The 25,691-nt window shown below is 48.4% G+C and overlaps 1 protein-coding gene and 1 long non-coding RNA gene across 2 annotated transcripts in view; both read right to left on the reverse strand.

Moving 5' to 3' along the window:
* The window catches only part of PDYN (prodynorphin), a 39,732-nt gene extending 36,881 nt beyond the window's left edge, over positions 1–2,851 (reverse strand). Inside the window, exon 1 of the mRNA XM_040330384.1 lies at positions 2,624–2,851. The gene's annotated coding sequence lies outside the window, so the exon portion shown is untranslated. The remainder of the gene's footprint in view (positions 1–2,623) is intronic.
* Positions 2,852–3,587: 736 nt separating this feature from the next.
* Positions 3,588–25,691, reverse strand: part of LOC120919020 — a 62,631-nt gene continuing 40,527 nt past the window's right edge. Inside the window, exon 2 of the long non-coding RNA XR_005744505.1 lies at positions 3,588–3,813. This is a non-coding gene — a long non-coding RNA (uncharacterized LOC120919020). The remainder of the gene's footprint in view (positions 3,814–25,691) is intronic.

Consider the following 25,691-nt stretch of genomic DNA (forward strand, 5'->3'; position numbering starts at 1 on the left):
AGACCCTTTCCTTGTCTCAAAAGTTAGATATCAGGGGTCTGTTTAGGCCCCTGATATCTCACCAAAGTCTCCCAAAGGTGCTCCTAAAAAATTGTAAAAGAAAATAATAAAAAAATATTCTAAAACAAATATTCTAAAAAAATAATTAAAAAAATTGTAAAAAGTAATAATAAAAAAATAATAAAAATAAACTACTGACAACAGTCCCTGCCCACTGACACCATCCACTGTTCTACTGACACTGGCCATTGCCCTACAGCCGTATATATATATATATATATATATATATATATATATATATATATATATTATACACACTCACATGTATTTGAGCTTTGGGGTGCACACCCTAATGCAATAGGCTGCGCACACCTATGCTATCTATCTATCTATCTATATATATATCTCTATCTATAGCTCTCTATCTATATCTCTCTCTCTATCTATCTATCTCTCTCTCTCTCTATCTATATCTCTCTATCTATATCTCTCTCTCTCTCTCTCTCTCTCTCTCTCTCTCTATCTATATCTCTCTCTCTCTCTATCTCTATCTATATCTATATCTCTCTCTATATATCTCTCTATCTATATCTATATCTATATCTCTCTCTCTATCTATCTCTCATATATATATATATATATATATATTATATATATATATATATATATATATATATATATCTCTATCTACATCTCTCTATCTATATATCTCTCTCTATCTATATCTCTCTCTCTCTCTATCTATCTCTCTCTCTCTCTCTATCTATCTCTCTCTCTCTATCTATATCTCTCTCTCTATCTACATCTCTCTATCTATATATCTCTCTCTCTCTCTCTATCTATCTATCTAAATCTCTCCATCTATAGCTCTCTATCTATATCTCTCTCTCTATATCCAGGGCCGTCTTAATAGCATTATGGGCCCCTGGGCAAAGTAATGCTCTGGGGCCCCTACAATGGAGACAGCACAGGTAAACAGACATCAATTAGGTAGGAGGCAGACAAGCAGAGCTTCCCCTTTTGGGTGGAGCTCCGCATTAACTACATGAACAATCATTCTGTACAGCAAAGAAAATATTACATACATAAAGTAAAGCTGTCCTGTGCATATAATATATCTGCTTAATCTATTAATGCCTCTCCAGCACTCTGAACCCTCTTCACCCCAGATATCTCCCCAGCACTCTGACCCCTCTACACCCCAGATATCTCCCCAGCACTCTGACCCCTCTACACCCCAGATATACCCCCAGCACTCTGACCCCTCTACACCCCAGATATTTCCCCAGCACTCTGACCCCTCTACACCCCAGATATACCCCCAGCACTCTGACCCCTCTACACCCCAGATATCCCCCCAGCACTCTGACCCCTCTACACCCCAGATATACCCCCAGCACTCTGACCCCTCTACACCCCAGATATCTCCCCAGCACTCTGACCCCTCTACACCTCAGATATTCCCCCAGCACTCTGACCCCTCTACACCCCAGATATCCCCCCAGCACTCTGACCCCTCTACACCCCAGATATCCCCCCAGCACTCTGACCCCTCTACACCCCAGATATCTCCCCCAGCACTCTGACCCCTCTATACCCCAGATATCTCCCCAGCACTCTGACCCCTCTACACCCCAGATATCCCCCCAGCACTCTGACCGCTCTACACACCAGATATCCCCCCAGCACTCTGACCCCTCTACACCCCAGATATCTCCCCAGCACTCTGACCCCTCTACACCCCAGATATCCCCCCAGCACTCTGACCCCTCTACACCCCAGATATCTCCCCAGCACTCTGACCCCTCTACACCCCAGATATCCCCCCAGCACTCTGACCCCTCTACACCCCAGATATCTCCCCAGCACTCTGACCCCTCTTCACCCCAGATATCCCCCCGCACTCTGACCCCTCTACACCCCAGATATCCCCCCAGTACTCTATCCTCTCTACATCCCCGATATCCTCCCAGCACTCTGACCCCTCTACACCCAAGATATCCCCCAGCACTCTGACCCCTCTACACCCCATATATCTCCCCAGCACTCTGACCCCTCTACACCCCAGATATACCCCCAGGACTCTGACCCCTCTACACCCCAGATATCTCCCCAGCACTCTGACCCCTCTACACCCCAGATATCCCCCCAGCACTCTGACCCCTCTACACCCCAGATATCTCCCCAGCACTCTGACCCCTCTACACCCCAGATATCCCCCCAGCACTCTGAATCCTGGCAGCGTGGACTCAAGGACCAGCTGCTTTGGGGAAAGTGCAGGGGCCCCCCATGTAGCTGCCCTCTCATTAAGACAGACCTATCTATATCTCTCTCTATCTATAGCTCTTTATCTATAGCTCTATATCTCTCCATCTATATCTCTCTCTCTCTCTGTCTTTAATTCTCTATAGAGAGAGAGAGAAACACCAGACAAACTATAACAAATAAAGAATAAGCTTACAGGTTAAGCGTCTAAAACATATTTAACAATTCGGGACTGATTCATTATAACTAGACCAATCAGAAGTTGTACTCTTCCCATGATTACATAGGTCTAACTAAAAATTTGCTACTAGCAACACATTGTACACTGCTTTCTTAAATAAGTTTGCAAACTGATTACCTTTGTGATAGGTATTTTGCGCAATCCCCTTCTTCTTTTTTTTTACTTGTCTCCAGGGATCTTCAGTCCTCAGACACTCCTTTTGTTGCGGGAAATCCACTTTTGTTTGGAATGGTCCGATCCTTAAAACACAGAAGCAGACAATTAGTATTGAAGCTTTGAACACTGAGCTGTGTTGCGGTGTACACAGAAACGCACTGTGTAACGTAATTACAAGGTTCAACAGACCTGCACATTAAACGCTGAACTTTAGTGTTTATTACGGGACTGCTAATTGTAGAATCGGATGCTGAAGTGGTGCGCTGCATACGGATGCAAGTTTATTGTTGTGCGGTGACACAATGTGACACTAAATGTATGAGATGGTGTGTCATGCACTCTGTTTCTCCCCCCCCCCCCCTTTTGAATTGTAATTGATTTTAATTAGGGTTACTGAATAGAGATAATACTTAAAAATGACAAGGTTTTCAGCACCTTTGCAACTGATCAGAGCATTGCTAATTATAAGGATTACTCAGATACATCAAAATTCCATTGTGTCCCCTCGAGAGAATTCAGACATGCCAGGAAATTTCTACCACTGTTCAAGAATTGCGCTTTTCCTCACTATAAAGCAACGATCTTTTAAATGCCTGTGCGTCCGAATCAAAGAGACGCTTGGTTGGGGGGACAAACAATTGTTGCAGGACGGCTGTTTAGAGGAGACGTCCACTTTTAATCTGCAAACGTATATTGTTTTTCTAGGACCAATTTTAGAAGACACCCTGTTAAAATAATATCTATTCTAAAGATCTAGGGGGGGGGGGGTCACAAATTTTTTTTGCAGTACCTCTTTTGGGGTGCTGACTAAATTTAAAGTATTTGAGAACCCGTAAAAAGTGTAAAAGGGTCACCTTTATAGTTTCATGCAGTTACCTGTTCTGCGGATGATGCTGTCCAGGTGTAGCTCCTTTTTTTTGGGGGGGGGGGGTGGGGGTTTCAGGCAGTGCAGAGAGTGATGACAACTCTTCACAATCACTCGCAAGGTCCTCCTGGCTCTGATTATCTGCACATCAGACTCTCCACAACTACTTATGTGATGGGAGGTGCGTAGGGAGGGGCTTGGATGGTGACCCCCCCCCCTCCTCAGGAATCAGTGCAAAACCTGCATTTCACGTGCCTTGCAGCTTCTCATCATCTGTTACACTCACCTTATAAAAAGGAAAAATAAAAAACACGTTGGTTTATTCTTAACAGTCAATGGATATGATGATGCAAAATCAACTGAGAAATCACTGATGTGTATGCACAAAATAGAAATAGTTATCGTTAAGCTGAAATCCTCGAAAAATAAAATCAAGGGGTGAGGGCACCCAAGCAAAGAGGAGATGTCTGCAAAAATGTCTTTGCAGAGATGTACCCATATACTGCAAAATGGAATTTTAACAAACGATCACAACCAGTGGCGGCTGGTGCTTAACATTTTTGGTGGGGCGCAAACAAACTGAAAAAACAAACAAACATCAATTGCAGCCACTGTGCCCAATAAATGCAGCCACTGTGCCCATCAATTGCCGCCACTGTGCCCATCAAACGCAGCCACTGTGCCCATCAATTGCCACCACTGTGCCCATCAATTGCCGCCACTGTGCCCATCAAACGCAGCCACTGTGCCCATCAATTGCCACCACTGTGCCCATCAATTGCCGCCACTGTGCCCATCAAACGCAGCCACTGTGCCCATCCAACGCAGCCACCACTGTGCCCATCAATTGCCGCCACTGTGCCCATCAAACACAGCCACCGTGCCTATCAAACGCAGCCACTGTGCCCATCAATTGCTGCCACTGTGCCCATCAATTGCTGCCACTGTGCCCATCAATTGCTGCCACTGTGCCCATCAATTGCTGCCACTGTGCCCATCAATTGCCGCTACTGTGCCCATCAATTGCCGCTACTGTGCCCATCAATTGCCGCTACTGTGCCCATCAAAAGCAGCCACTGTGCCTATCAAACAGCTACTGTGGCAAAGAATTGCTGCCAGTGTGCCCATCAATTGTTGACACTGTTCCCATCAATTGCCACTACTGTGCCCCATCAATTGCTGCCAGTGTGCCTATCAATTGCTGACACTGTGACTATAAACTGCCGCTACTGTGCCCCATCAAATGTTGCCAGTGTGCCCATGAATTACCGCTACTGTGCCCCATCAAATGTTGCCAGTGTGCCCATCAATTGCCGCTACTGTGCCCCATCAAATGTTGCCAGTGTGCCCATCAATTGCCGCTACTGTGCCCCATCAAATGCTGCCAGTGTGCCCATCAATTGCCGCTACTGTGCCCCATCAAATTTTGCCTGGCACTTACCTGTCTCGGAGCGGGTCAGCAGCGGTGTCCTGCACGTCCTCCATGTCTTCTTCCGTCCTCTCTCAGGTGTCCAATTACAGCGCCTGACGTTTCAGCCAATCAGGTGACAGGTAACAGACCCGGCAAACTGATTGGCTGTAAGGCGGTTCAGTGTTAGCAAAGCGACCGAACAGCGAACGCCCAGCATGGCGCCACCATTACTAATAAAAAAAAAAAATACTAAAAATGCCATAAATCTACCCCCTATATTGTAAACGCAAACCAATCGATAAACGGTTATTGCTCCTTTTTTTTTTTTTACCAAAAATATCGTATTTTCAGGCGTATAAGACGACCCGGCGTATAAGACGACCCCCTAATTTTCCAGGAACATTTTTGGTTTTGGGATATACTCACTGTATAAGACTACCCCCTTTTTTTCAAGCCCCACTGTGCCATTACATGCCCCCACTGTGCCATTACATGCCCCCACTGTGCCATTACATGCCCCCACTGTGCCATCACATTAAATGCCCCCACAGTGCCATCACATTACTTTCCCCCACAGTGCCATCACATTGCATGCCCCCACAGTGCCATCACATTGCATTCCCCCACAGTGCCATCACATTGCATTCCCCCACAGTGCCATCACATTGCATTCCCCCACAGTGCCATCACATTGCATGCCCCCACTTTCCCCCCCCCCACTGTGCCATCACTCACGTTTTGCAGGCCGGTGACAGTCTCCGTCTGCTGCGAGCGTCCATGATTTCAAAGCCGCGCGCCGTCTTCTCAGCGTGTCCTGTGATTGGCAGAACACACATTTTCCCAGTAGCGCCTCTGTTCTATGATCCGCCAATCACGGATGCCTTCTCATCTCGTCCGAGGATGAGAAGGCATCCGTGATAGGCGGAAAACAGAACAGAGGCGCTGCTGGGAAGATTTCTGTTCCGCCAATCACAGGACAGCGAGGACGCGCTGAGAAGACGGCGCGCAGCTTTGAAATTATGACGATCGCAGCTGCACGGAGACCGTACCCGGCGTATAAGACGACCCCCGACTTTGGATGCATTTTTTTGCATCCAAAAAGTCGTCTTATACGCCGGAAAATACGGTATGTAGAATAATACATATCGGCCTAAACTGAGGAAGAAATTTTTTTTTATATATTTTTTAAATATTTTTTATAGCAAAAAGTAAAAAAATATATTATTTTTTTTTTCAAAATTGTCGCTCTTTTTTTGTTTATAGCGCAAAAAATAAAAACCACAGAGATGATCAAATACCACCAAAAGAAAGCTCCATTTGTGGGGGGAAAAGGGAAATTAGTTTTGTTTGGATGCAACGTCGCACGACCGCGCAATTGTCAGTTAAAGTCACACAGTTCCGAATCGCACAAAATGCTCTGGTCATTAAAGCGGAGTTCCACCCAAAAGTGGAACTTCCACTTTAAGCACTCCTCGCCCCCTTACATGCCACATTTGGCATGTCATTTTTTTGGGGGGGGGGGGGAGTGGGGGCTTCAGTAGGAGTGGCTCCTGTCCCACTTCCTCCTTCTCTTCTCGCCTTAGGTGGCCCCTCCCTTAAGGCGATCTCAGGGGACACGTGACAGGTCCCAGGAGATCGCCTGTCCTCTCATAGAGCACAGTGAGACTCGCGCATGCGCAGTGAGTGCCCAGTCGTGAAGCCGAAAGCTGTCATGACCGGGTGCCCTAACTATAAATGGAGGCGCCAGCCGGGGAGGGGGGAGAGGAGCGGAGCTCCGGGCGGCCGCATCGCTGGACCGTGGAGCAGGCGAGTGTCTGTTTGTTAAAAGTCAGCAGCTACACTTTTTGTAGCTGCTGACTTTAAATAAACACTAAGGCCCAGATTCTCAAAGGACTTACAACGGCGTAGCGCCATGTACGCCGTCGTAAGTCCGAATGAGAGCCATCATATCTATGCGGCTGATTCTTAGAATCAGTTACGCATAAATTCGGCTAAGATACGAGCGGCGAAAGTCTCTTACACTGTCGTATCTTAGGGTGCATATTTACGCTGGCCGCTAGGTGGCGCTTCCGTAGATTTCCGTGTCGATTATGCTAATGAGCTAGATACGCCGATTCACATACGTACTTGCGCCCGGCGTAGCAAGAGACGTCATTTACGTAAGACATACGCCGGCGTAAAGTTACCCCTCATAAAGCAGGGGTAAGTCATGTTAGGTATGGACGTCGGAAACGTCGGAACAGCGTCGTGTTTTACGTCGTTTGCGTAAGTCGTCCGTGAATGGGGCTGGACGCAAGTTACATTCACGTCGACTAGGCATTGAGCGGGCGTAATTTAATTTGAAAATTCGACATGATACTGAGCATGCGCGCGCATGCACCGTTCGAAAAAAAAAAATGTAATTTACGTGGTTACATGATTAGTTTACATAAAACACGCCCCCCTGTTCCTCATTTGATTTAGGCGCGCTTACGCCGGCACATTTACGCTACGCCGCCGTAACTTTAGACGCAAGTGCTTTGTGAATACAGCACTTGCCTCTCTAAGTTGCGGCGGCGTAGCGTAACTACGATACGCTACGCCCGCCTACATTTACGCCGCCGACTACGAATCTGGCCCTATAAGGCTGGAACTCCCCTTTAAGGGGGTAAATTCTTCTGGGGCTGAAGTGGTTAAAGTACAATTATACAAATAAAAATAAAAAAACAAATTATTGATTAAACCAACAAGTGTTTCCTTTTTTATCACTACTTACCCTTTATATTGTTTTTTGAAGTTTACAAATGCAGCGATTTAGAAATTGGCTGAAAGGTTTAGCTCTGGGAAACACTTTTTGAAAGATAAATCGTGTATTTTGTATACAACCTCAGACCAAAATGAGAAGCAAATGAGGAGGACTGAGGGACTTTGCTTTAAATAAGGGACAGTCCCTCGAAATCCGGGACAGTTGGGAGCTATGCTTTTGTGTATCAGCGGCAGGTACTCTTTAATCCTAATTCACCAAATGTTCTATTTGTTGAGCTTGTTGTTTACTCCTACTCTAGCCTGTCTACACTGTCTATATCTACCCACTGTTTCTTTACACACGGCACTCCTTGTGACGATACCACATTAACTCGACATTCGTACATGTTGCCAAAGCGATGCCATCTGACATTTTACCTGGGCAACGTACCGAGCCCCCCCCCCCCCCCCCCCCCCCTCTTATAGTATTGTAATGACTGTGTGACTTCATGGACACCTGTCAGTCCACAATGAAGAATGTGTCTGGTCTAATAAAAAAAAACCCCTAAAAGTGATTGATACCTACAACAGCATCCCTGTAGGTGCCAGGGGCCAGATTCGTATCGTCTTTACGTTACACCGCCGCAAGTTTTCAGCGCAAGTGCCTGATTCACCAAGCACTTGCGTGTAAACTTACGGCGGCGTAGCGTAAAGCTGTCCGGCGCAAGCCCGCCTAATTCAAATGAAGCGTGTACCATTTAAATTAGGCGCGCTCCCGCGCCGAACGCTCTGCGCATGCTCCGTGTGGAAATTTCCCGCCGCGCTTTGCGCGAAATTACGGCGCCCCGACGTGTTTTTTTGAACGGCGACGTGCGTAACGTCCTTTCGTATTCCTGGACGTCTTACGCCAAAAAAATATATATTTAAAATTTGACGCGGAAACGACGGCCATACTTTAACATGGCTGTTCTAAATCTAAGCCATGAAATAGCAAGCCTAAGTTTGCGACCGGAAAACCTGACTAGCGACGACGTAAGAGAATGCGACGAACGCACGTACCTTCGTGGATCGCCGTAAACAGCTAATTTGCATTTCCGACGCTGGAAAACGACGCGAACTCCACCCAGCGGCCGCCGGAAAATTACACCTAGGATCCGAAGGTGTACGAATCTTAGCCAAAAGCCGTCGTATCTTTGTTTGTGAATTACAAATAAAGATACGACGCGGCAAATTTGAAAGTACGCCGGAGTATTAGCAGATACCCCGGCGTACTTTTTCTGTGAATCTGGCCCCAGGTGTCCAACTATGCTTCTACATACAATATAATGGGGGGTAACTGGACATAATAAAGTTTTGTAAAAGAAAAAAAGAAAAACATTTACATTTTATCAATAAAAAATAAGTCATTGAGCTCCAGTCAGTAACTTTGGATGATGTCATAAAACTACTGCAGGCAATAGAAGCATTTCCTCAGTCTCCTTTCCCCTAGGACTCGGACATTGTAACTATGTAGCAAGTCACACAGTCAAAGGCTAATCTGTGTCAGACATTTGTGATCACAGCCGAAAACTGTACAGGTGGCAGGATCTACATGGTTGAGCAGTGTTGTCAACCGCCATAAATTCCCTTTTTCGGGCTGCCCGTAAATGTCCATTTACACCCCAGATATCCCCCCAGCACTCTGACCCTCTACACCCCAGATATCCCCCCAGCACTCTGATCCCTCTACACCCCAGATATCCCCCCAGCACTCTGACCCTCTACACCCCAGATATACCCCCAGCACTCTGACCCCTCTACACCCCAGATATACCCCCAGCACTCTGACCCCTCTACACCCCAGATATCCCCCCAGCACTCTGACCCCTCTACACCCCAGATATCCCCCCAGCACTCTGACCCTCTACACCCCAGATATACCCCCAGCACTCTGACCCCTCTACACCCCAGATTTCCCCCCAGCACTCTGATCCCTCTACACCCCAGATATCCCCCCAGCACTCTGACCCCCTCTACACCCCAGATATACCCCCAGCACTCTGACCCCTCTACACCCCAGATATCCCCCAGCACTCTGACCCCTCTACACCCCAGATATCCCCCCAGCACTCTGACCCCTCTACACCCCAGATATCCCCCCAGCACTCTGATCCCTCTACACCCCAGATATCCCCCCAGCACTCTGACCCCTCTACACCCCAGATTCCTCCCCAGCACTCTGACCCCTCTACACCCCAGATATCCCCCCAGCACTCTGACCCCTCTACACCCCAGATATCCCCCCAACACTCTGACCCCTCTCCACCCCAGATATCCCCCCAGCACTCTGACCCCTCTACACCCCAGATATCCCCCCAGCACTCTGACCCCTCTTCACCCCAGATATCCCCCCAGCACTCTGACCCCTCTACACCCCAGATATCCCCCAGCACTCTGACCCCTCTACACCCCAGATATTCCCCCAGCACTCTGACCCCTCTACACCCCAGATATCCCCCCAGCACTCTGACCCCCTCTACACCCCAGATACCTCCCCAGCACTCTGACCCCTCTACACCCCAGATATCCCCCCAGCCCTCTGACCCCTCTACACCCTAGATATCCCCCCAGCACTCTGACCCCTCTACACCCCAGATATCCCCCCAGCACCCTGACCCCTCTACACCCCAGATATCTCCCCAGCACTCTGACCCCTCTACACCCCAGATATCCCCCCAGCACTCTGACCCCTCTACACCCCAGATATCCCCCCAGCACTCTGACCCCCTCTACACCCCAGATATCCCCTTAGCACTCTGACCCCTCTACATCCCAGATATCCCCCCGGCACTCTGACCCCTCTACACCCCAGATATCCCCCCAGCACTCTGACCCCCTCTACACCCCAGATACCTCCCCAGCACTCTGACCCCTCTACACCCCAGATATCCCCCCAGCCCTCTGACCCCTCTACACCCCAGATATCTCCCCAGCACTCTGACCCCTCTTCACCCCAGATATCCCCCCAGCACTCTGACCCCTCTACACCCCAGATATCCCCCCAGCACTCTGACCCCTCTACACCCCAGATATACCCCGAGCACTCTGACCCCTCTACACCCCAGATATCCCCCCAGCACTCTGACCCCTCTACACCCCAGATATACCCCCAGCACTCTGACCCCCCTGCACCCCAGATATACCCCCAGCACTCTGACCCCTCTACACCCCAGATATCCCCCCAGCACTCTGACCCCTCTACACCCCAGATATCCCCCAGCACTCTGACCCCTCTAGATCCCAGATATCCCCCCAGCACTCTGACCCCTCTACATCCCAGATATTCCCCCAGCACTCTGACCCCTCTACACCCCAGATATCCCCCCCAGCACTCTGACCCCTCTACACCCCAGATATCCCCCCAGCACTCTGACCCCTCTACACCCCAGATATACCCCCAGCACTCTGACCCCTCTACACCCCAGATATCCCCCCAGCACTCTGACCCCTCTACACCCCAGATATACCCCCAGCACTCTGACCCCTCTACACCCCAGATATCCCCCCAGCACTCTGACCCCCCTGCACCCCAGATATACCCCCAGCACTCTGACCCCTCTACATCCCAGATATACCCCCAGCACTTTTCACTTCATATGTTTCTTTCACTTTCCTATTTTCAATCCCATCACTTTTAGCTCTTTCTTTAACACTAGGTATATGTCACACTCCTTTCTCACTATTTCACAGTTTCTCCCCAGCACTCTGACCCCTCTACACCCCAGATATCCCCCCAGCACTCTGACCCCTCTACACCCCAGATATCCCCCCATTTGTGATCACAGCCGAAAACTGCACAGGTGGCAGGATCTACATGATCGAGCAGTGTTGTCAACCGCCATAAATTCCCTTTTTCGGGCTGCCCGTAAATGGCCATTATGGGCACCGGTGCCCGTAAAAAAAAAAAAAAAAATGCCGGGCTCGGGAAGGCTCGTACACGCTCAGCCGGGCGGCGCATGCGCAGTAATGTAATGCCACCGTCTGGCGCCATTTTTAAAACAAGGCAATCGTTCTATGAGGTGCCAGTGCCACAGCGGCGCTGTGCCCTGACAGTTGCTACAGGCTGAGGCAGCAGATTAGGAGCTCGAGGAGCAGTGAGGACAGTGACAGCTGTGTGAGTGAGGGGATAATAAAAGGAGACAGAGGAGGACATTACTTTACTGGGGGGGGGGGGGGGGGTGTAGCCGTGAAGGGGACAGAGGAGGACACTTATGTACCTGTGTGGACAGAGAGGTGACAGGGGCACACCTCAGAAGACGTTTCGTCTGGACGCTCTGCTGAAGCCACTGCTTTTTACTACTAAAATGTGAATGCAATTCCTTGCTTATAATAAATATTTCCTGTTTTACACTACGTGCCTTCCTTCTTCTTTTCTCAACTACATTACTCTGGGGTATTCATCCATCTGGTTTTCCGATTAAAAACTAATCCCATTGAGGTCCACCGTTCCGAGGCAGCCTTCCCTGGGTGTATTGTACCATGAAGCCAGATTGACTCATTAAGGTGTACACCTATTTGAGTTCAATCTCTCTGGTAAGCCTTTGGTTTTTCTGGTGGTGGATCAATTATCAATACGTTTTCTGGCACATCTTTTTGTCTTCAATACACACGGATGTTCAGTCTATTTTTGATTACCGTATATACTTGAGTATAAGCCGACCCGAATATAAGCCGAGGCACCTAATTTTACCACAAAAAACTGGGGAAAACGTATTGACTCGAGTATAAGCCTAGGGTGGAAAATGCAGCAGCTACTGTAAGTGGAAAAGAGGGTCAACATTACCCATCTGCAGCCTCACTGTGCCCATTTACAGCCTCACTGTGCCCATCAGCAGCCTGAAGCGATGCATAGAAGCCCATTATGCTTTACCTTTGCAGGGAAATAAAGAGGAAGTAAAACCCATCAGGGTTTACTTCCTCTTTAAGCCTTTACAACCCCTTTAATGCAGAGAATGCATTAAGGTAAAAAGACCTAGCTAATTATGAGGTACTTACCTGAGATCGAAGCCTCCACAGCGACCCTCGTTCACCTCCTCTGTCGCCGCCATGATACCCGGAGTGACATCCGCGCTGTGACTGCCCGGAGCAGCGATGACGTCACTCCTGTGCGCATAGTGACGGCATGATCGCCTTCACTAGCGGCACACTCAGTGCACCTGCGCCATTGTCTACGGCGAGCATGAGGCGATTCAGTTTGCATGCGTTGCGCTATACAAGTTTTTCACTCACTTTTTTTTTTTAAATAAACCGTGCAGGTTAAGGAGATATTTCTTGCACCTACAGGTAAGCCTTAATCTAGGCTTACCTGTAGGTCTAAGTGGTCTGTAAAGGTTTACAACCACTCTCTAACCTTTATGCCTCGTACACACGGCCGGACTTTCCGAGAAAAAAAGTCAGACAGGCTTTTTTTCTCGGAAAGTCAGGCCGTGTGTAGCCTCCATCTGACTTTTTTCTCAGAAGTCCAACGGACCTTAGATAGAGAACGTGTTCTCTTTCTTTCCGACGGACTCTAACACGGTCAAAAGTACAACCGTGTGTACGAGGCATTAGAACCACTTTAATCGGAGCTCTGTAAAGTCCCTTGCACCCAGTTCCATAGAACGCCTCACGAGTTGAGGGGGTCTGCCCTTTGTGTGAAAGACTGGAGCGGCGCATGTTGTTGACATCTACTAACATTAGTATAAACTCACGCCTTGGTGATTGGAAATCGCTGCCTTGAAAATGACAAAGAAGAGAGAAAGCAGGCTTGTGATGAACAAAGAAAAAGCAGAGCAGATAAGTGAGAAAAGGGGGAGAAGGAGAAGGATAAAGAGAAACAAGAGAGGCAGAAGAGGTCACTAAGAGTGGGTGGAAGTGAGAGGACAGGAAGAGTGTACAATAACGAGGCTGAAAGACAATATAAACACAGAGAGACAAAGTGACGGCAGATCATCTCTGAGGTAGGTGAGGACAAAACACGAGCAATTAAAAAATAAATAAATACTGTAAAAAGAGATTTTAATGCAAATATGGCCAAACCTGCTACTCAATAGTTGTTGGAGAATTACTAGTCCTGTCAAGCTGCAGACAGGGCCTGCTGAAACTTGTAGTTCCACTAGACAGAGTGGGCCAGATCCACAAAGAAGTAACTTCTAGGATGCGCCGGCGTATCTTTTTTCTGTATCCAGAAAGCAAGATACGCCGGATTTTTGCTTAGATACGACTGACGTAAGTCTCTTACGCCGTCGTATCTTAGTTGCATATTTACGCTGGCCGCTAGGTGGCGCTTCCGTAGATTTACGTGTAGAATATGCAAATTAGGTAGATACACCGATTCACAAACGTACGTGCGCCCGGCGTATCTATATGCGTCGTTTGCGTAAGGCGTCGGACCGGCGTAAAGTTACCCCTGCTATAGTGAGGCGTACGCAATGTTAAGTATGGACGTCGGGACAGCGTAGAATTTTCCGTCGTTTGCGTAAAACGTTCGCGAATAGGGTAAGTTACGTTCACGTCGTCTAGGCATTGAGCGGGCGTAATTTAATTTGAAAATTCGACGTGATACTGAGCATGCGTGCGCATGCGCCGTTCGAAAAAAGCGTCATTTACGTGGGGTCATGCTTAGTTTACATAAAACACGCCCCCCTGATCCTCATTTGATTTAGGCACGCTTACGCCAGCACATTTACGCTACGCCGCCGTAACTTTAGACGCAAGTGCTTTGTGAATACAGCACCTGCCTCGATAAGTTGCGGCGTAGCGTAACTACGATACGCTACGTCCGCCTATATTTACGCCGCTGACTGTGAATCTGGCCCAGTGTCTTATTCTGCTCTAGTCTATCCTTAGCATTCCTTGCAGGAAAAAATATCACATAGGACAGTATGAGGTAACAGAGGTTTCCTTTGAATAAAAAGAGAAGCACTGTAGCCCAGCTTTAGCAAATAAAAAACTCCATCTACATATAAAATTTTACAATACTTATCCTAATGGCGTGTACAAAAGTTAGATGGGAGCTTTTCGGCGGATATTCCGACCATGTGTATGCCCCAGCGGACTTTTTTCTGTCGGATAGAGAGCAGGTTCTCTATTTTTCTGTCAGAAATTCCAACGGAGGTTTTCCCGTTGGAAAGTCTGACCGTGTGTACGCGGCATAACAGTACAAAACGTATTAGTGCACCTTAAAGCGGAGTTTCACCCAAAAGTGGAAGCTCCGCTTATCTGACTCTTCCCCCCCCCCCCCCTCCAGTGCCACATTTGGCACCTTTCTGAGGAAGGGCAGAGCGGGTACCTGTTTTTGACAGGTACCTGCCACCATTCCCGGGAGATGGTGCCGTATGTGTAGCTGCTGACTTTTTTTTTTGCTGGGGGGGGGGGGGGGCACCGCTTTAAAGGGGTTATAAAGGTTCCTGTTTTTTCACCTTAATGCATCCTATGCATCCTCCTTTTCTTTTTGATTTCCCCAATCAGAGAAGCGCGCTCCCTCTGGCATGTGTCCTGCTGCATCCATTGACACAGACAGCAGGACTCGGCCCTGCCCCCTGCATCATTGGATTTGATTGACAGCAGCGGGACCCAATGGCTGTGCTGCAATCAATCTACCCAATCAGGGCCCGAGACACCGGCTGGAGCGAGTGTGCTCGTCCCAGGCAGGGCCGATCCTGGGATCACAGGCGCCTGGGTGCAGAAATATTTTTTGCCGCCCCCCCCCCACATGAGCGTGGTGGTTTTACTAACTCCTCCCCTTTACACGTTTCTATGGCAACGACTTAGAGATGCTACCCACAAAGTCTTCATTACCCTGGGATCCTTACATGATCTCTTAACAATAAACAAAATACAGGAAGAGAAGCAGAGTACTTTATTGGGACCTGGAGGGGGGGGGGGGCTCTCTGATGGACACAGAGAGGGCTTCTGTTAGAAAGACCCCCAGACATACTACAGACATGATACAGGAGATGGTCAGAGACTGCAGACTCAGTACAGAAGACGATCAGAGACTGCAGACATAATACAGGAGATGGTCAGAGACCGAAGACATAGTACAGGAGATGGTCAGAGACTACAGACATAGTACAGGAGATGGTCAGAGACTACAGACATAGTACAGGAGATGGTCAGAGACTACAGACATAATACAGGAGATGGTCAGAGACTTAAGACATAGTAAAGGAGATGGTCAGAGACTACAGACATAGTACAGGAGATGTCAGAGACTGGAGACATGATACAGGAGATGGTCAGAGACTGCAGACATAATACAGGAGATGGTCAGAGACTGCAGACATAATACAGGAGATGGTCAGAGACTGAAGACATAGTACAGGAGATGGTCAGAGACTACAGACATAGTACAGGAGATGGTCAGAGACTACAGACATAGTACAGGAGATGGTCAGAGACTGCAGACATGATACAGGAGATGGTCAGAGACTGCAGACATAATACAGGAGATGGTCAGAGACTGAAGACATAGTACAGGAGATGGTCAGAGACTACAGACATAGTACAGGAGATGGTCAGAGACTACAGACATACTACAGGAGATGGACAGAGACTACAGACATAGTACAGGAGATGGTCAGAGACTACAGACATAGTACAGGAGATGGTCAGAGACTGCAGACATAGTACAGGAGATGATCAGAGACTACAGACATAGTACAGGAGATGGTCAGAGACTACAGACATAGTACAGGAGATGTCAGAGACTACAGACATGATACAGGAGATGGTCAGAGACTACAGACATAGTACAGGAGATGGTCAGAGACTACAGACATAGTACAGGAGATGGTCATAGACTGGAGACATGATACAGGAGATGGTCAGAGACTACAGACATAGTACAGGAGATGGTCAGAGACTACAGACATAGTACAGGAGATGGTCAGAGACTGAAGACATAGTACAGGAGATGGTCAGAGACTGCAGACATAATACAGGAGATGGTCAGAGACTGAAGACATAGTACAGGAGATGGTCAGAGACTACAGACATAGTACAGGAGATGGTCAGAGACACATGATTTCTCGACGGACACACACCTATGCTCAGAACACTAGTTCTGGACAGACACAAACAAGGAGAGGAGGGAGGGGATAACTCTGCCACTTCGGCGCCCCCCCCACCTCTGCAGGCGCCTGGGTGCAAAGCACCCTGTGCACCCTGCCTAGGATCGGCCCTGTACCAGGTGCAGGAACAGTCAGGCTCAGGTAAGGGGGGGCTCTGTGGGGCTGGTGGACTACAAGAGGTTTTTCACCTCAATGCATAGAATGGTGGAATTATGGCCCAGAGGGCCGGAAAACAGCAAGCAAAGGCCTCCGGGCCGCAGTTTGGAGACCACTGCTCGAAGTCACAGGGAAGGATCTGAGCCCCTGCCTCCTCCACAAGGTTCTAGCCCGGGCACCCTGTTAACATCTCCAGCTTACCCCCCAAGCACAAGCCTGGTATAAGATCTTGTGTTGTATTAGCGCTGTCTGCGTGGGACTCTCATAGGCTAATTTGTCATTGGAACAATTTCTGCTGTCAGGTGAGAATGACAGACACTAAAAGTTCCCCGGGACACCAAACTACTCCTGGAGACGGGGGGGGGGGGGGGGGGGTGGAGGTGCTAGTGGGTGGCTGACTTGTAACTGATACTGTCATGTGTGCGGAGGAACAGAGCTAATATTAGGTGAAGAAGCACCCCCTCTTTCCCTTGTAGCTTTGCGAATATAGAGATGCTCTGTCAAAGCAGGCTTTTACAGAACAAAAGCACTCTGCACTATATCTCTCAGTATTAATGGATAATGGTGATAATGCGATTCAGAGGAAGGAACCACAAGCAGGCCTATGGCTGTAGAGGGAGATCTCTGACCTTCACCCTTTCCCTGCTCTCTTTGGTTTATATTGGTCTTTATGTACAGAAAAAAAAAAAATCAGACTCCCCCAGCGCTGTCAGACTTTGATTGACAATTGCGCGGTCATGCAACACTGTACACATATGACGCTTTTATTTAAAAAAAATAGGGCCAGATCCTCAAAAGGGATACGCCGGCGTATCTACTGATACGCCGTCGTATCCCTGTTTCTATCTATGGAACTGATCCACAGAATCAGTTTCCAAGAGATAGACAGAAGATCCGACATGTGTAAGGGACTTACACTGCCGGATCTTAGGATGCAGTACCGCATCCGCCGCTGGGGGCATTTCGAGTCGAAATGCCGCGTCGGGTATGCAAATTAGCACTTACGGAGATCCACAAAGCTTTTACGCTTCGTTTTTTCTCCGTAAGTTTTAGTTTGCAATCGTAACATTAGGGCTGCTTTTACAAAGTGTAAAGTTAGTACACCATGTAAAAGCAGACCCTTCTTTCAGCGACGCTGTCTTTTTATTTTTTTTATTTTTTTTTTCCCCGCCGCAACTCGTTTTTTTTCCCGACGCAACTTTTTTGACCCGGCGCGATTCACGAAGCTCGGCGTAACGTAATTTTGCGCTATGCACGTCGGGAAAATGACGTCACGAGCATGCGCAGTACGTCCGGCGCGGGAGCGCGCCTCATTTAAATGGGACTCGCCCCCATTTGAATAGGAACGCCTTGCGCCGGCGGAATTTAAGTTACACACCCGAAAAATTCTAGGTAAGTGCTTTGTGGATCGGGCACTTAGGTAGAAATTTTCCGGCAGTGTAACTTAAATGGGAAAAGATAAGTTACGGCGGCTGGCTGTGGATCTGGCCCATAGAGCTTTATTTTAGTGGCATTTAATCACCATTGTGTTTTTTTATTCTTTGCTAAACAAACGAAAAAGAGATAGAAACTTTTGAAAAAGAAAAAAACACAACAACCTTTTCTTAGTTAGGATTATAACATTTGGCGAATAAGTAATTTTTCTCCTTCACTGATATACGCTGATGAAGAGGCACTGTTAAGAGGGACTGATGGGCTGCTTTGATGGTACTGAAGGGGCTGCACTGATGGACACTGATGAAGCAGCACTGATAAGAGGAACTGATGGGCAGCTTTGATGGCATTGCAAGGGCTGCACTGATGGGCACTGATATGAGGAACTGGTGGGTGGAACTGATGGGGCTGCACTGATGATCAGTACTCTGATTATCTGTGTGCATGTCTCCTGTCAGGATTACAGGTTTTTCGGCTCTCCTAAAAAAAAAATCCCAATAAGTGTTTATTGATTGGTTTGAGCAAAAGTTATAGGGCCAGATTCAGGTAGAATTGCGGCGGCGTAACGTATCGTAGATACGTTACACCGCCGCAAGTTTTCATGGCAAGTGCCTGATTCACAGAGCACTTGCAATGAAAACCTACGCCGGCGGCCTCTGGCGTAAGCCCGCGTAATTTAAATGGGCGTGTGCCATTTAAATTAGGCGCGCTCCCGCGCCGGACCTACTGCGCATGCTCCCTTTTGAATTACCCGCCGTGCTTTGCGCGACGTGACGCGCGTAGCATAATTCCGTATTCCCGGACGGCTTACGCAAACGACGTTAATTTTTACATTTCGACGCGGGAACGACGGCCATACTTTAACATGGGCTGTGTAAAGTTAAGGCACCCAAAACGACAACTAAATTTACGACGGGAAACTAGACTAGCGGCGACGTAGCGAACGCGAAAATCCGTCGTGGATCGCCGTAACTCCTAATTTGCATACCCGACGCTGGTTTACGACGCAAACTCCCCCCAGCGGCGGCCGCGGTACTGCATCCTAAGATCTGACAGTGTAAAACAATTACACCTGTCGGATCTTAGGGATATCTATGCGTAACTGATTCTATGACTCAGTCGCATAGATACTCTGAGAGATACAACGGCGTATCTGAGATACTCCGTCGTATCTCTGCTGTGAATCTGGCCCATAGCGTCTACAAACTATGGGATATTTGGTTAAATTATAACCACAAGCCCCATCTTCACACATATTTTGGGGTGTTTTGTTCACCTTTATGCTTTAAGTCATCCATTATGTTTAGTTCCTTTAAGGGTTTTGTTTTTTTTTGAAGCTTGGATGTTTAGATTGGTGTTTTGTTTACATCTTCCTTTTTTTCAATATGAGTGTCTACGGAATGTTCTGAGGAAGAGCAAGTCTCGAAACGCGTTGGAAGTACGGGCACGATACAGTGTGTTGTGCATTCTGAGCACAACACACTGCTGATCTCTGCATTCTGAGCACAACGCTCTCCTGATCCCTGCATTCTGAGCACAACGCTCTCCTGATCCCTGCATTCTGAGCACAACGCTCTCCTGATCCCTGCATTCTGAGCACAACGCTCTCCTGATCCCTGCATTCTGAGCACAACGCTCTCCTGATCCCTGCATTCTGAGCACAACGCTCTCCTGATCCCTGAATTCTGAGCACAACGCTCTCCTGATCCCTGCATTCTGAGCACAACACTCTCCTGATCCCTGCATTCTGAGCACAACGCTCTCCTGATCCCTGCATTCTGAGCACAACGCTCTCCTGATCCCTGCATTCTGAGCACAACGCTCTCCTGATCTCTGCATTCTGAGCACAACGCTCTCCTGATCCCTGCATTCTGAGCACAACGCTCTCCTGATCTCTGCATTCTGAGCACAATACTCTCCTGATCCCTGCATTCTGAGCGCAACGCTCTCCTGATCTCTGCATTCTGAGCACAATGCTCTCCTGATCCTTGCAGTCTGAGCACAACGCTCTCCTGATCTCTGCATTCTGAGCACAATATTCCAAGAGCAACGCAGCACAGTGGATAGCACTTTCACCTAGCAGCAAAAGGGTCGCAGTCGCATGGTTCAAATGCCGACCACGACACCATCTGCCTGGAGTTTGCATGTTCTCCTTGTGTCTGTGTGGGTTTCCTCCGGGTACTCCGGTTTCCTCCCAGACTCCAAAGACATGCTGGTAGGTTAATTGGATCTTGTCCAAAATTGGCCCAGTATATATCTGTACGAATGTGTGTCCCAAGTGCGTCGAGATCCTACGGGGTAAATGACCGCACAAGCCAGGCAGACACTGGCTGCAAAAAAGCGCCTTGAGGAGATTCAGTTCGCATTTATAGTGCTATACAAGTTACTCATTCATTCAACACACTCCTGACCCTGCATTCTGAGTACAACGCTCTCCTGATCCCTGTGTTCTGAGCACAACACACTCCTGATCCCTGTGTTCTGAGTGCAACGCACTCCTTATCCCTGTGTTCTGAGCGCAACGCACTCCTGATCCCTGTGTTTTGAGCGCAACGCACTCCTTATCCCTGTGTTCTGAGCGCAACGCACTCCTGATCCCTGTGTTCTGAGCGCAACGCACTCCTAATCCCTGTGTTCTGAGCGCAACGCACTCCTAATCCCTGTGTTCTGAGCGCAACACTCTCCTGAACCCTGTGTTCTGAGCGCAACGCACTCCTTATCCCTGTGTTCTGAGCGCAACGCACTCCTTATCCCTGGGTTCTGAGCGCAACGCACTCCTGATCCCCGTGTTCTGAGCGCAACGCACTCCTGATCCCCGTGTTCTGAGCGCAACGTACTCCTGATCCCTGTGTTCTGAGCGCAACGCACTCCTGATCCCTGTGTTCTGAGCGCAACGCACTCCTGATCCCTGTGTTCTGAGCGCAATGCTCTCCTGATCCCTGTGTTCTGAGCGCAACGCTCTCCTGATCCCTGTGTTCTGAACACAACGTACTCCTGATCCCTGTGTTCTGAGCGCAATGCACTCCTTATCCCTGGGGTAAATTACCGCACAAACCAGGCAGACACTGGCTGCAAAAAAAGCGCCTTGAGGAGATTCAGTTCGCATTTGTAGTGCTATACAAGTTACTCATTCATTCAACGCACTCCTGATCCCTGCAGTCTAAACACAACGCACTCCTGATCCCTGTGTTTTGAGCACAACGCACTGCTGATCCCTGTGTTCTGAGCGCAACGCACTCCTGACCCTGAATTCTGAGCACAACGCACTCCTTATCCCTGTGTTCTGAGCACAACGCACTCCTGATCCCTGTGATCTGAGCGCAACGCTCTCCTGAACCCTGCATTCTGAGCGCAACGCTCTCCTGATCCCTGCGTTCTGAGCGCAGTGTTTAAAATCTATTTTTGGGGGGGTTGGGGGGCAGCATTTTATTTTTAGTCCCAGGCAGCACAATGTCTTAAGCCAGCCCTGCCTGCCACCTTTTACATTTCTTGTTTTTATACAAATACTTTTGGGGTGGGCACTATTTGGTCATCCTGTCCTACAAGTAAAACTTCCGCCAGCTAATTTCTATCACACAGTCCTGATAGCGCTTTCACTTATTAGACAACAAACAAGCTGTATATAAAAGCAATTACACCTAACCCATCTGTCCTCTCGTAGCTTCTCTCTTCTCTGCATTGTCTGATTCATTCATGCTGATGCTGACAGCGCCGCTAAATATACATTATAGATCTCTCCTTCCATTGCTGTTGTGTGCTTATTGTCACGTATTACCTGGTGATGATAGTATTACCAGGTGATGATATATGGGGGGGGGGGAGGGGGGCTGAGAACTCGGGGGAGTGTGACAGAGGGACTTAAATAAGCCTTGGGGTTAGTAGTGACTCTGCGGTCACTAAAGTAACGCCGCGGTCTCTAAGTTATACTAATGAGGTACGTTTAGGAGTGTGTGGGAGGTAACCCTGCATGGACATGTGAATCATTCTCCAAAAGTAACTCATTCACATCCACTATACAAAGTCCCTGTAATATATTACATGAAATTGTTTTTACTGTGTCTTTTTTCCTCCCCGTAGCATTCGCAATAAGCGCTCAAACCTTTCCTTTTCCTTGAGCAGTGCTTGATGGAGGGAGGTATGGAGGGAAAACTGCGGGGAGCAGTGTTGCCAACCGTCCGTATTTTTACAGACAGTTCGTAAAAGTGGGGAACTTTTTTCCACCGTTCGTAAATGTTCGTGGTTGCCGGGAATGTGCCAGTAAAAATAGTCGAGATCTGTTCGCTTTGGAACGACGCATGGAGATTGGAGGCAGGGGGTGATGGTGGCTGCGGTGGCACCACAGAGGGGGATGGAGGCAGGGGGAGATTGGAGGCAGGGGGTGTTAGTGGCAGGGGGTGATTGGAGGCAGGGGGTGTTAGTGGCAGGGGGTGATTGGAGGCAGGGGGTGATGGTGGCACTGCAGAGGGGGATGGTGGCACTGCAGAGAGTGGGGGATGGAGATAGGGGTTGTTTCCCCCTTTCCTTAAGCTGTTGCTGGGAAGCAGTGTTGCCAACCTACCAGATTGAAATTTACTGGCGCAGCCATGTTTTTACTGGAATTTCACAAAAGTTACATAATTACATTTTTAGGTGTGAATTTCAGTATTTAGGCTACAAACAAGTACGCTAGGCAAATAGCAATGTGATTTAAGGTAAAAAAAATATTTTTGTTATTTTCGATATAAGGGCAAATTATTTAGTCACATCACCCCCTGCATCCATCCCCCTCTGCCACCAACACCCCCTGCCTTCACCCCCCTCTGCGGTGCCACAATCTCCCTCTGCCTCCAATCACCCCTTGCCTCCATCCCCCTCTGCGGTGCCACCAACAACCCCTGTCTCCATCCCCACCCTCTGCGATGCCACCATCCCCCTTCGCGGTGCCACCAACACCCCCTTTCTTCAATCACCCCCTTCCACTAACACCCCCTGCCTCCAATCACCTCCTGCCTCCAATCTCCGTGCGCAGTTCCAAGCCGAACCGATCTCGGCTATTTTTACTGGCACATTTCCGCAACCACGGACATTTGCAAACGAGGGGGAAAAGTGCAGTTTTTACGAACTGTCCGTAAAATTACGGACGGTTGGCAACACTGCTGGGAAGAAGCTGGGTGCATTGTTTAAAAGCAGAAGGTAAGGGTCTTGAGGAGGACCGGAGCTCTCCTGCAGCTGCAGGAGAGGTGCGAGGGCCACATGAAATGGCCTGGAGGGCCGAATTCGTCCCGCGGGCTTTGTGTTTGACACCTGTGCTTTATACATTTGTAGCACCCTCTAATGTGCTACTAGTGTGACTGCAGGCAAATGTATGCCTGACGCATGCTTAACCACTTAGGGACCGCCCCACGTATGTTTACTGCAGAAGGGCGGCCGCTCTGTGCCAGATCGTGTACCTAGTAGCAGGTCTCTCTGGAAGATAGCGGTGTACTTAAATCTTCCCTACCTTGGCCTGGGAAATCTCCAGAGTCAGTTGGGTAGACTGGTGAAGAGAGTCAGTTGGGTAGACTGGTGAAGAGAGTCAGTTGGGTAGACTGGTGAAGAGAGTCAGTTGGGTAGACTGGTGAAGAGAGTCAGTTGGGTAGACTGGTGAAGAAGCAGCCAGGTGGGCTGGTGGAGAAGCAGCCAGGTGGGATAGCATTTTCTGCAGTGGTAGAGCAGGTACAAGTGTCTACAAGGGAGTTGGAGGCACTCCAGGATGTAGTTCACAACACATTCTGATACTTTCTAAGGAAATCAGAGTTCCTAGCCTGTAAGGGACTGTTGCTGATCTAACAGAGTCTGTTAGTTACTAAAGGAGGAATCAATCAGACCTGTACAGACCAAGGAAGAGGAATCTATTGGAGTTGTACAAAGTAAAGGAGAAGAATCAATTGGAGCTGTGAAAATTACCCTGTTTCCCCAAAAATAAGACCTATCCTGAAAATAAGACCTAGCGTTATTTTCCAGGAGGGCTGCAATATAAGCCCTACCCCGAAAATAAGCCCTAGTTAAAAATGCTTGTAAAATCCTCTAATCCACTATATTACAGTAGTATATAATGTACAATGTGTGTGTTTCTGTAATATAATTGTGGGGAAGAGAGCTCCGGCGGGTCACAGAAGTGTAGAGCGGCGCTATAACAAATGTATTTGGCACAATTATATTACAGAAACGCACACATTGTACATTATATAATACTGTAATAGAGTGGATTATAGGATTTTACAAGCATTTTAACTCAGTTCACACTGGGTATTCCTGACAGGCAGGGAGGGAGAGGAGGAGAGAAGACAGCACATTACATGGTAAGACCTACCCCGAAAATAAGCCCTACTGTGTCTTTTGTTGGCATAATTAATATAAGACCCGGGCTTATTTTCGGGGAAACACGGTAGGAGGACGTTGTCCCTGGTTTTGGTACTATCAAGTTGGGCATCCCATAATTCCTATCCCCATCCAAGTTATTACCCCCTATTAAAAACACAAAACAAAGCTCAAGGACTGTTCACTGTGTTCGGATGAGCAGCAGTGGGGAACCCTGTAATTTTTCAACCACTAGGGGGGGTAGTGCTACACATTCTATGCATTAAAGGGGTGTTCCGGGCTTTTTTTTATGTTTATTTAAAGTCTGCAGCTACAAAAAGTGTAGCTACTGGCTTTTAATAAACATACACTCACCTGTTCCCCTTCACCGCCGGCGCCTCCACTGCAACTGTGGGCACCCGGCCGTGACAGCTTTCGCGAGCGGCGCTGCACCATTTGATTGGACAGGCGATCGCCTGGGACCTGTCACGTGTCCCAGGCGATCGCCTACAGGGAGGGGCTGCCAAAAGGCGATTAGAGTATTCACCTTTGCAGCCCCTCGGCGGAAGGAGGAAGTGGGACACGAAGTCCCACCCATCCTGAAACCCCCACTCCCCCCCAAAAAAAATGACATGCCAAATGTGGCATGTAAGGGTGCGAGGAGTGGATTAAGCGGAAGTTCCACTTTTGGGTGGAACTCCGCTTTAAGGTAAAAAAACCTTCTGCAAGCAACTCCTCCACAGCCCCCCTTATACTTACCTGAGCCCCATCTCGATCCAGTGATATGCTCTCTCTCTCTCTCTCCTCATTGGCTCACACACAGCAGGAGCCATGGACACACAAAGCTGACTCGGGAGCGAGCACGCACACCCCCATGGGAAGTAGCATGCTATGGGGGAACTCAGCAAGGAGGAGGGGCCAGGAGTGCCAGTGGGGGACCAGAGAAAAGGAGGATCGGGGGTGTTTTGTTCAAAACCATTACACAGAGCAGGTAAGTATGACATTTGTGTTATTTTTACAAAATATTAA

This window comes from Rana temporaria, chromosome 12 (genome assembly GCF_905171775.1).
Source record: "Rana temporaria chromosome 12, aRanTem1.1, whole genome shotgun sequence".
Taxonomy (NCBI): Eukaryota; Metazoa; Chordata; class Amphibia; order Anura; family Ranidae; genus Rana; species Rana temporaria.